The sequence below is a fragment of the Sapajus apella genome, unplaced genomic scaffold, assembly GCF_009761245.1.
Source record: "Sapajus apella isolate SASKATOON/1434 unplaced genomic scaffold, GSC_monkey_1.0 scaffold25, whole genome shotgun sequence".
NCBI lineage: Eukaryota > Metazoa > Chordata > Mammalia > Primates > Cebidae > Sapajus > Sapajus apella.
Window position 1 is genome coordinate 25,521,329 of NW_022436965.1, and position 11,945 is coordinate 25,533,273.

General features: G+C 39.5%; 1 pseudogene; it reads right to left on the bottom strand.

Moving 5' to 3' along the window:
• Positions 1 to 365: 365 nt before the first annotated feature.
• On the bottom strand, positions 366 to 2,620 carry LOC116560248 (annotated as a pseudogene).
• Between the last annotated feature and the right edge of the window lie 9,325 nt (positions 2,621 to 11,945).

Below are 11,945 nucleotides of genomic sequence, written 5' to 3' on the forward strand. Positions count from 1 at the left end.
ATTCCTGCCTCAGCCTCCTGAGTAGCTGAGGCTACAGGCATGTGCCATCACACCTGGCTTAGATACATTTTGAAAAATATATTCACCCATGTTACCATCATCTCAAACAAGATCCAGAGTATTTCCATTTTGGCCTGCTGTAGTGACTCACACCTGTAACTTCAGCACTTTGAAAGGCAGAGACTGGAGGATCCCTTGAGTCCAGAAGTTCAAGATCAGCCTGGGCAGCATAGCAAGACACTATATACAAAACATTTAAAAATTAGCCACGTGCAGTGGCATGCCCTTGTGGTCCCAGCTACTTGAGAGACTGAGGTGGGAGGATCACTTGAAGCCTAGAGTTTGAGGCTGCAGTGAGCTGCGATCACAACACTGCAGCCTGGGTGAGAAAGTGAAACCCTGTCTCTCTCTCTCTAAAAAAATTACTTTTCCAATTATCCCTAAAAGTTCCTTCCATCTACACTTCCAGTCAGTTTCTGCCCTGTCTCCTGATGCATATGGTCTAGTCTTCTTTCTCACCATGGATTAGTTCCACTCATTTTAGAACTTCATACAAATGAAACCACTTTTTTCCACTGTTCTTGCAACTGTTTTAACAGAGCCCCAATTTCTTTTCCTGAAGAGATCCCCACTTTCCTGATGTTTTCCTTTCGGACGCAGTTCTCTCCTTGGTACCTCAGTAGCTCACAGACACAAGGAGTCACATCATGTTCTCTAGAACCTATAATGAAGGCTTGATAAAGTTTCAATGATTCTGAACTACCTGTTGCTTTAATTAAATCTTTCCTATTTTTACCTATAAATAATCCAATGTTTTTCTCTTTTTGTGCAGGCTTTAACCTCAAATCCACTTTGGTAACATCATCCTGTTATTTGCACAATGAGTCAAAAAGAGTCATTGACTTTGATGAAAAGCCTTCAACATTTTTACTGACCTTGTTAAACTCTTCTAAACTTTAATTAGCAAGTAAACCTACATAAGGAGCCATGCCAAGACCACAGATAAGGATAATCAAATGATTTACATGATTACCAACAGAAATTCTTCAGTTCCAACCAAATCCTTATTTCTGATATTCCAGTCAAGCGTCTGGCATTTTCCGCAATTGTTTACAAAGTCTCGAGACCGTGGTCACCAGGTTGCTCTACAATTTTCCCATAAGAGTGTAGGAAGTCTAGCTAAGTTAGGACAAATATTAAGAGGAAAGTTCAACTTGTGTTCCGTGGAAGCTCATGAGTTTCTTATTTTAATTTAGTAATCAATACTCTGAGAGTTTTTTCAACTCCTGGAGCATTTTGGAAATTTGAACTTGAATATTGCAGCAATTCTCATTTTTAATTAAAAGAAAACATTTGGATTTTGTTCTAACATCCTATTCAGATTGTGGCAATTAATATGGCAATTTTGACACTGAATTCTCTAAGGTGCTTGGACCTTTCCAAATAATATTACTTGCTGTTCCTGTTATTATTTGCAAGGATATATGTAAATAATTATAACATTTAAGTAGTAAGAATATTTTATCAGCCAGTCATGATCTGTACAAGTATTTTTAAAAAGCCAATACTCCTATAAAATCTGAAATACCTCAAAATTATAAGATAATCCTCTTTTATTTCTGTTTGGCATGTCAAACAAATCTAACGTTCTTATTTTTTAAATCATAACCATTAAAGTCATCAAATAAGATACCATGAAAATCTAAAAACACAGAATTTATATGAAGAGCCCTGTGTTCAGCATCTTTCTGGCAGTCAGTTGTGAATTCGACTTCAGCATATCTTCCATTCAGTGGCAACATCAATCTGTAGTATAGTAATTTCAACATTTTCTTGGTGAAGCCTGGCAGTTATTGTTCCATGCTTTCCACCTTTGTTGTTTATCATCTGAATCCTGGCCGACTGAAACGTCATCATCATCTGAGTAGGGGCGGCAGTGTTGGCAAAACTGATATCTCCAGGCTTTACTCCATTGCGTAAACCCCTCACCGCTCCTGCCCTCCTGCTTTTTTTTTCTTTCGTGGAGACAGGGTCTCTGTCACCCAGGCTGGAGTGCAGTGGTGCTCTCTCAGCTCACTGCAACCTTTACCTCCTGGGCTCAAGTGATTCTCCTGCCTCAGCCTCCCAAGTGTCTGGGACCATAGACGTGCGCCACTGTGCCCAGCTAATTTTTGTATTTTTTTGCACAAATGGGGTCTTACAGTGCTGCCCAGGCTGTTCCTGAACTCCTCAGCTCAAGCAATTTGTCTACCTTCTCAGCCTTCCGAAGTGCCAGGTTTACAGGTGAGCCACCACACCTGCGCCGCTCTGCTATTCTTAATTCATCATTCTCTTTCACAAGTAAATTGTCAAATTCTTCAATCCTTCTGAGAAAAGTGACTGGAATTCTGAGGACCGCCGCTTCATTGTAAATAGATGATGCTTTGGAAGGCAGCCTACTCCACCTACAGCTCAATGCTGGGCTGTACCAAGGATACACGGGTCTCAGCATCAAGAGAAAACATCAGCACCTCACATGGACCCCGCCACCGCTGCACCCGTGTTTCATTCCCTTCAAAAATGTTCCAGAGTTCTGGTTCTTCCACATTCCCCCAACATGTGCTGTCGTCAGTCTTTTTAAATTTTAACCTTTTTTTTTTTTTTTGTCAGTGCATAGAACCATCTCATTGTGGTTTCAATGAGCATTTTTTTTGACATCTAATGATGTTGAACACTTTTTCATATGTTCAGTGGCCATTTTTATATCATTATTTGTAGAGAGTCTATTCAAGGGTTTTGTCTATTATATTACTGGTTTGTAGGAGGTATTTACATATTCTATATAGATTCATATAGGTTATACTATTTTCTAACTGTGAAGGAAAGCCATCAGAAGGCTTGGAACAAGGCAAAGCCAGTAGTTTAGTTATGCAGAATTGGCACTGTGCAATTTTAGGGGCTGCCCTTCACATTTATAGTCATCATAGGTATGTATATTTGTTACAGTTTTCCTGGATATAACATTGTATTTTGAGGAAGAAACAATTTTTTTTTCTAATTCACTCAGAAACACCACTTGAGGTAACGTTGGATCACTGCCATAGATCTGTACAAGGCTCATTCTATCTTCTGTGTGGATAATTAACTGTGAGGAGGCAAGGAGAAGAGGTCATCCAAACAGAAGGTTGAAAGTGTCAATGAGGTGTTTTAGGAAACTTTATTGTAGTTGTTTTTAGCTGTGTAAGGTATGAGAAGAAAGATGCAATTTAAAGTGGTAGCTATTCAGTTTCTAAATAAAATTTAGAAGAAATATGAAGGGCCCCAATTATGCTAGATTGGAAGATGAAACTTTTTTACATCTCTCGTCTCTCTAACTGATGTGATGTTCTCAAGTAAGAAATAGCTTCAAAATTTAGATCGAATCAAGGGCAAGACTATGAACCTTCTGTTAAAACCTTTGAAAAGATTCATGGTTATGCTTGCTACACTCTCTTAGCTTGGCAGAAACGCTCTTGAGAATTTTAAAGGCATTGTCCTAACATGATGTCTAAAGTAGAGAGAAACCTGCCTGAAAAATGAATTGTTGGAATGGGTTTTGTCTCGTAAAATGAACTGTAACTTGATAGATAATAGAAAGCTCACAAAGTTTTAAGAGAGTTGTATTATGTTAGACTAAAAAAATCAAAGATACTACAAAATGAAAGAGACCTCTTGGCTTCTAACTTTCTACAGGCTGAAAGTTTGCTGAGAGAGCTATTCAGCTGTCAACACAGCCATTGCTTACGAAAAAAGATGTTCCAGAGGGTAGAACTGAGACCCAGACTGAGAAAGACCTGGAGGGGGAAAAACCAAGAGATGAGAAGAACCGTGAGTTAGGGAACTATTAATACTTTCAGGAATTAGAACTGGGCCCTAATCAAGAAACAGTCTCTACTTCTGTGGAAGGTGAAATTAACAACATGTGTGTAGCTGGAGGTAAGAATTGCTGTAGACCAGTACTTCCATGAATTTCTTATCCTTCTCCTTCTGAACGGCAGTGTCTGTAGCCAATATCCTACTACTTTTTCAACATTATATATTGTATGTGTTGGAGGAGATGATGTCATTTTTGTTCAGAGGTATCTGGATTAACAGGAGTGGTATCAGAGAAGATGAGTTTGAGAAACCACATCCAAAGTGCCTCATCAGTATCTGAACCAGATTTATATGATGATATCAAGAATTTTAAGCCTGGTGCTCTGACTGAATGAGAATTTGGGGGTATGAAGGAGGGATTGTGTAAATTTTGAATGTAGAAGGGATATGAATTACTCTGGCCTGAACTGGTTGTAGTAGATTGCTTGCAAAGCTGGCTGCAACAACTTCTCATATTCCGCATGCCCCTCCTCCTACTTGGAGGCAGAATCTTTATCCTCTCTCCTGAATCTGGGATGTCCCTGTGATTTTCTTTGATCCACAAAATGTGGCAGAAGTGATGATATACAATTTCTGAAGCCTGGCACAGTGATACCTTGTAGCTTCTACCTCCAATCTTTTGGAACAGTTTCCTGAGGGTGCCTGGGATGAAAGAAAACATGTAGAGCCATTAGCCACAGCTAACTGGCAGACTTGGGAGTGGGGCCATCTTGGGGCTTACTGCTCAGCCAACCCTTCAGGTGAATGCAGCCCAGACAAAACCAGCCAATTCACAGAAGTGTGAAAAGATAATAAATTGTGATTGTTTTCGGCCACTAAGTTTTTGTGTGTTTTATGACACAATAATAAACAACCAAAGCTGAGGCTGACTTTGTTATAAAAGAAAATCTTTCATCAGAGAAAACTGGCTCAGATAGCTTTACAAACAAATGTTATGATATTCATGGAGGAATAAAACCATCCTATATGAACACTCCCTAAACTAAAAGAGGAAGGAATCCTTAAAATCTAGTTTTATGAGATCAGCAAAACTGTGAGGTAAATAATGAATGAGTGCATTTATTATTAGGAAAAAAGCATTAGATCACTATTCCTCATAACTATAGGTACAAATATTCCTAAGAAAATATTGAAAAATTGAATCACAATATATAAAATGGAAAATAGTTCAGTACCAAGTGGGTTTTATTCTAAGAATGCAAGATTGTTCTAAGTGGAAAAATATGATCATCTTAATAGATACATAAAAATTTGAAAATCTAATGCCCACTGGTGATTAAGAAGTACTAAGAAAAATGGAAACAGAAAGGAACTTTCTCTGCTAAAGAACATCTATAAAAATTCTATAGCTAATAGAATGCATTCTCTCTAAAATCCAAAACAAGGCAAAGATATGTGATCTTATCCCTTCTATTCAGGATTATGTTTGAGGTCCTAGCCAGCGGTAGGTCAAGAATCAGAAACAAAGGTTCAGGGATTGCAAATGAATAATTACTGATTGATTGACTGAAGTATTTATTTTTAAAATAATGTGGTTGTTTACATAGAAATTTCCAAAGGATCTTACTCCCACTGGAAATTTTTAAAGCAAAGGAATACCCTGCTCAATGAATGGCAAAGCTATTTGGGGAAAGTTTAATGAGGAACAGGATCCTTCTATCATCTCAAAACATCTCTTATTACAGATCACATTAATTACAAAGAGAAAAAAAATGGGAAAACCCCATAAATCTCATTTTAATCAGGTGGTCAAAGTAATGTCATCAATGACCGGACACACAATGACGCAAAGTTAATGTCATTAATCATGTACCTTCTGATCTGATGCACAGAGAAGAAAAAATATCACTCAAGTAGTGCTCCTGTTCAAGATTCATAATTAAATCTAACTATGGAGAAATACTTTTTAAAAATCCAAATTAAAGGAAATTCTAAAAATTGACCTTTATTCTCTAAAAATGTCAAGATCATAAAGGTTGAGGAAGTAAAGTCATGAAAATAATAAAATGGATCTTGGATTGGATCTTGAATAAGAGGAAAAAAATGATATAGAAGACATAAAATTTGAACATAGGCTGAATAGTAAACAGTATTACTGTATTGATGTTAAGTTTTCTGAATTTGATCAATATACAGTGGTTTTAAAAGAGACACTCTGTGTTTTTCATTTGGGCCTATGCTATCCTTCGTATTGGAAACATTGTTCTTATTTTCTCCATCTACGCATTTTCTGCTGATCTTCAAATTCCCTGTAGAATTCTCTCTTCTCTGAAACCCGTTCTGATGACCCCAGCCCACATCCATGTCCCCCTCCTCAGGACTCCTATAGTAACACACTAGTATATTGATAGGTAAATTAATGAAATAGAAGGCACAGCGTATTAACAGATTGAAGAGACAGGATTCTGTACCTGGGCATGTCTTCTGTTTAATAATATTCATTTTTACCTGTTACTTGACTCCCTTTTTACCTTGAGACATTTCCTCCTCGAGAAAGTTCCCAATTTCTCAAGAAGGAATCTATAGGCCGGGCGCGGTGGCTCAAGCCTGTAATCCCAGCACTTTGGGAGGCCGAGGCGGGTGGATCACGATGTCAAGTTATCAAGACCATCCTGGTCAACATGATGAAACCCTGTCTCTACTAAAAATACAAAAAATTAGCTGGGCATGGTGGTGCGTGCCTGTAATCCCAGCGACTCAAGAGGCCGAGGCAGGAGAATTGCCCGAACCCAGGAGGCGGAGGTTGCGGTGAGCCGAGATCGCGCCATTGCACTCCAGCCTGGGTAACAAGAGCGAAACTCCGTCTCAAAAAAAAAAAAAAAGAAGGAATCTATAATAATATACATGCAAACTTCAAACCACAGCCAATATTTTACCCAGACTTAATGTGTATATAACTACATTGCCTACAAAAAGTTTATACTTATTTTTAAGAGTTTGGTGAACATAATACCAGAAATATATCAGATGTACATTATTTGCTTCAGAAGGCACAGGAAACGTTCACTGAGTATGAACAGTGAATAAAGAGACACTAACGTTGTGTGTCTCTGTTCATCGCAAGTAAGCAACTCAGAAAATTGTGTCTACTTTAAATGGACAATTGGCCAATCTCCATCCCATAGCCTTCTAGAAAAAAACTATCAAGAAATTAGAGTGCTATACCTTAAGTCTAAGCAACTACTTAGTTCAGCACCCATCCCTCCCTACTCCCGCCATCTTTGCATTTCACAAGAAAACCAACAAAGAAAATGGAATCCTAATAAAAGAAAATTAATCACCTAAGGATATACAATTAAAGGGAAAAAATGGTCTAGAGTCCAGGCCTCAGAACTTCTGTTTTTTTCTTGTTTTCTTTGCATATCAGCCTCTCTGATTTTACTCTTAAATACAGAAACTATTTAGGTGATAGCAACTGCTGTAGTTGTGGGAATACTTTACTTCTGTGCATACAGTGATAACAAGGAAAGGTGGAAGGCCTGCTATGTCCAAATTGCTTTGAATGAAGTAACAATTTTAACCCTGAAGATAAGAATATGTTCTATTTAGCCTTTTTTTTTTAAAAAAATTTAACACTTGTTTCTTCCCAGTATACCAGATAAAGGAGGCCTAATAAGCATAAAAGGTCCTGGGGCCTCTAGGACAAGGGGACAAAAGGCAACAGTACCAAATAAGTTCAGTTTATTCTCCATCACACAAAACATTCCTTCAGGCTTACTCTTGCCCTGTGCATACCACTGGACTAAAAATAGACCCAATGTTTATTCCTGGAACATTGTTTAGTTTACTATTGTTAAATTCTCCAGGCAAAGTGTTTTTCCTAGGAGATTGCTTCTGGGGATCACAAAAGCTAAGGTTCTCCTGGATTACTCCTGCAAAACATACTGCTCTCCTGGTCCCTTGTAACATGAACACAAACTCTAGTCTTTTTCCATTACACAAATTTAACAAGCCAGCTGTCATCTCTATGCCTCTGTTTTCTTGCCTGTAAAATGGCAACAACTGGTTATTTCATGGGTTTTGTATGGCTCTATAAATGAGTGCAAATGCACAGGATTATTATAGCTGGCAGAGACCCATAAGAAGCATATTTTTTTCAATACTACCTATTATTTAAAAAGAGAAAAATGTTGGAAAAGTTTCTCTAAATGTTATCTTTGTACATTTCACCTGTCCCTCAGGTATCCCACAGCTTCTGACATGCATGCAGTTTCTCTCACTCCACCTCTACTCTGCTGTATTGGCCAGAGAATGGATCCTGACTTGATTTTGCCAGTCAGACAAATGTCAATCACTGTGCAAAGCCATTTAAAGTCTAGAGTGGCCATCTTATAATCAATAATGGGAAAGGTGATTACAAATGGGATTGAATTTTTTTGTAATATGTCTTTATGGATTTTTTAAAAAAGATATCTGATGAACATATCCTGTTATGCCTCTTACATGGTATATAGAAACTTGTTACAAATAATCAGACACCAGGCGCGGTGGCTCAAGCCTGTAATCCCAGCACTTTGGGAGGCCGAGGCGGGTGGATCACGAGGTCAAGAGATCGAGACCATCCTGGTCAACACGGTGAAACCCCGTCTCTACTAAAACTACAAAAAATTAGCTGGGCATGGTGGCGTGTGCCTGTAATCCCAGCTACTCAGGAGGCTGAGGCAGGAGAATTGCCTGAACCCAGGAGGCGGAGGTTGCGGTGAGCCAAGATCGCGCCATTGCACTCCAGCCTGGGTAACAAGAGCGAAACTCTGTCTCAAAAAAAAAAAAAAACCAAAAAAAACAGAACAAAAAAAAAAATAATAATCAGACAACTGTCTTAAGAGGACCCTATTCTAACTAGTCAATGTATTATAGACTTCTTTTTATATAAATCCAATATGCCATGAGATCCCGAAGGTTAATAATCAGGTGTTATAAATCTTTTATCCTTTACAGAGTTAATTAATGGTAAAAGTAATCTAGTGCCAGTATAGTGTCACTGAATGAATTGTCATTAGAGACTGAACTTTAGATTGTTTTTTTTAGTAGTACAAGAAAGGCATGAATTGACACAGCCTTCATTGATAGTCAGGTATGGCCAAGGTGTAGATAGAGTCATTAAAGTGAAACTGAGTTAAACAAATCAGCCTATGTGGACTAAATATACCAAAAGCTTAGTATCTTACAACCAAGGTAACCACCCAGCGACAAAGTAATAATGGCTCCTATTGGTGTCGTTAGCATTATCACTATAACTTTTTTTTTTTTGGTCTGGCTAATAGGAGAAAAAATAGGATTGAAACAAATATTGCCTGCTATGTTCTCTGCTCTCCTTTCGAAGCTCACAACAATCTTATGAGGAAGAGAGGGAAATCATGGTTATGTTAATATAAAGTACAAAGATCTCTTTTCTAGTCTTCAACCCAGGTCTTTTGACCCCCAGATCAAAATTTTGAATTTTACCTCTGATTATAGACATCTCCTCTCTCAATGCTTTTGATTAAGAAATGTGAAGTTGTGGGCCGGGCGCGGTGGTTCACGCCTGTAATCCCAGCACTTTGGGAGGCCGAGGCGGGTGGATCACGAGGTCAAGAGATCGAGACCATCCTGGTCAACATGGTGAAACCCCGTCTCTACTAAAAAATACAAAAAACATTAGCTGGGCATGGTGGCGCGTGCTTGTAATCCCAGCTACTCAGGAGGCTGAGGCAGGAGAATTGCCTGAACCAGGAGGCGGAGGTTGCGGTGAGCCGAGATCGCGCCATTGCACTCCAGCCTGGGTAACAAGAGTGAAACTCTGTCTCAAAAAAAAAAAAAAAAAGAAATGTGAAGTTCTTTGTAAACATGAATTCACAATCAATGGTGAAAGCAATAACTTTGATGGATTATTATGACCTTTATTTTACAGAGGAATAAATTCAAGTAAAAAGAGATAAATTGTTTCGACTTAGCCAACAATTAGATATAAAGCCCAGGTTTATTTTATTTATATCATTCATTCATGTAGTTATTAATTTGGTGAATATTTGTTAATCATCTACTATGAGCCAGGTATCTGGAATATGCTGAGAATCCAGAATGAATAAAAAGAATGAAAATCCTTGCCCTTAGGGAACCCAAATGTTAGTGGGAGGAATCAGACAGTAAAGCAGTAAGGACATAAGGAGAGTATTGTATATGTGTTGAAATTTTAATTAAAACCATAGGAAAAGTCTCACTGAAAAGACAATATTTGAGTAAAAGTTTGAAGGAGATGAGAGAGACAGCCATGTAGCTATCTGAGGAAAGCATTCCAGGGAAATGGAACTGCAAGGGCAAATGTCCGGAGTTACAGGAAAGACACCAGTATGGTGAGGACAGACTGAGAGGGAGGAGAGTGGAAGACTGAGTCAGAGAGGTGGCAGTCATTGGACCTAGGGATGGAGGGAACATGTCAACCTTGAGACCTTGAATGTTATTGCTCCAACTTTGCCTGATGACATGGTTTGGCTCTTTGTCCCCACCCACATCTCAGCTTGAATTGTAATAATCCTCACATGTCAAGGGTGGGACCAGGTGGGGTTATTGGATCAAAGGGGGGAGGGTTCCCCATGCTGTTTTCATATTAAGTCTCAAGAGATCTGATGGTTCTGTAAGAGTCTGACATTTCCCCTACTTGTACTCCTTCTCTCTCCTGCTGCCCTGTGAAGAGATGCCTTCCGCCGTGATTGTAAGTTTCATGAGGCCTCCCCAGTGATGTGGAACTGTAAGTCAATTAAACCTCTTTCTTTTATAAATTACCCAGTTTTGGGCAGTTTTTTTTATAGTGGCATGAAAACAGACAAATATAGTAAATTGGCACTGATAGAATGGGATGCTGCTGTAAATAAAAAATGTGGAAGCAACTTTGGAATTGGGTAACAGGCAGAGGTTGGAACAGTTTAGAGGGCTCAGAAGAAGGCAGGAAGATGTGGGAAAATTTGGAACTTCCTAGAAACTTGTTGAATGGTTTTGACCAAAATGCTGATAGTGATAAGGACAATAAGGTTCAGGCTGAGGTGGTCTCAGATGGAGATGAGGAACTTCTTGGGAACTGGAGCAAAGGTAACTCTTGCTATACTTTACAAAGAGACTGGTGGCATTTTGTCCCTGCCTAAGAGATCTGTGGAACTTTGAACTTGAAAGAGATGATGTAGAGTATATGGTGGAAGAAATTTCTAATTGGCAAAGCATTCAAGAAGAAGTGGAGGATGAAAGTTTGAAAAATTTGCAGCCTGATGATGCAATAGAAAAGAAAAATCCATTTTCTGGGGAGAAATTCAAGCTGGCTGCACAAATTTACATAAGTGATTAGGAGCCAAACATTAATCACCAAGTCAATGGAGAAAATGTCTCTAGGGCATATCAGAGACTTTCATGGCAGGCCCCTCCCATTGCAGGCCTAGAGGCCTATGAGGGAAAAATGGTGTCCTGGGCCAGCTCCAGGGTCCCCTTGCCATGTGTAGCCTTGAGACTTGGTGCGCTGCATCCGAGCCACTCCAACCATGGCTAAAGAGGTCAGACTACAACTCAGTCTGTTGTTTCAGAGGGTGCAAGCCCCAAGCCTTGGCAGCTTCCATGTGGTATTGGGCCTGTGGGTATGCAGAAGTCAAGAACTGAGGTTTGGGAACCTCCACCTAGATTTCAGAGGATGTGTGGAAATGCCTGGATGTACAGGCAGAAGTCTGCTGCAGGGGCAGAGCCATCATGGAGAACCTCTGCTAGGGCAGTGCAGATGAGAAATGTTGGGTTGCAAACCCCACACAGAGTCCCTACTAGGGCACTGCCTAGTAGAGCTGTGAGGAGAGGGCCACCACCCTTCAGACCCCAGACCCTGGAATGGTAGATCCTCCGTTAGCCTGTGCACCTAGAAAAGCTGCAGGCATTCAATGCCCCTCTGTGAAAGCATCCTAGAAAGTGGCCATACCCTGCAAAGCCACAGGGGCAGAGCTGCCTAAGGCTGTGCAAGCTCACCTCTTGCATCAGTGTGTCTTGGATGTGAGACCTAAAGTCAAGAGAGATCATCTTGGAAGTTTAAGTTTTAATGACTG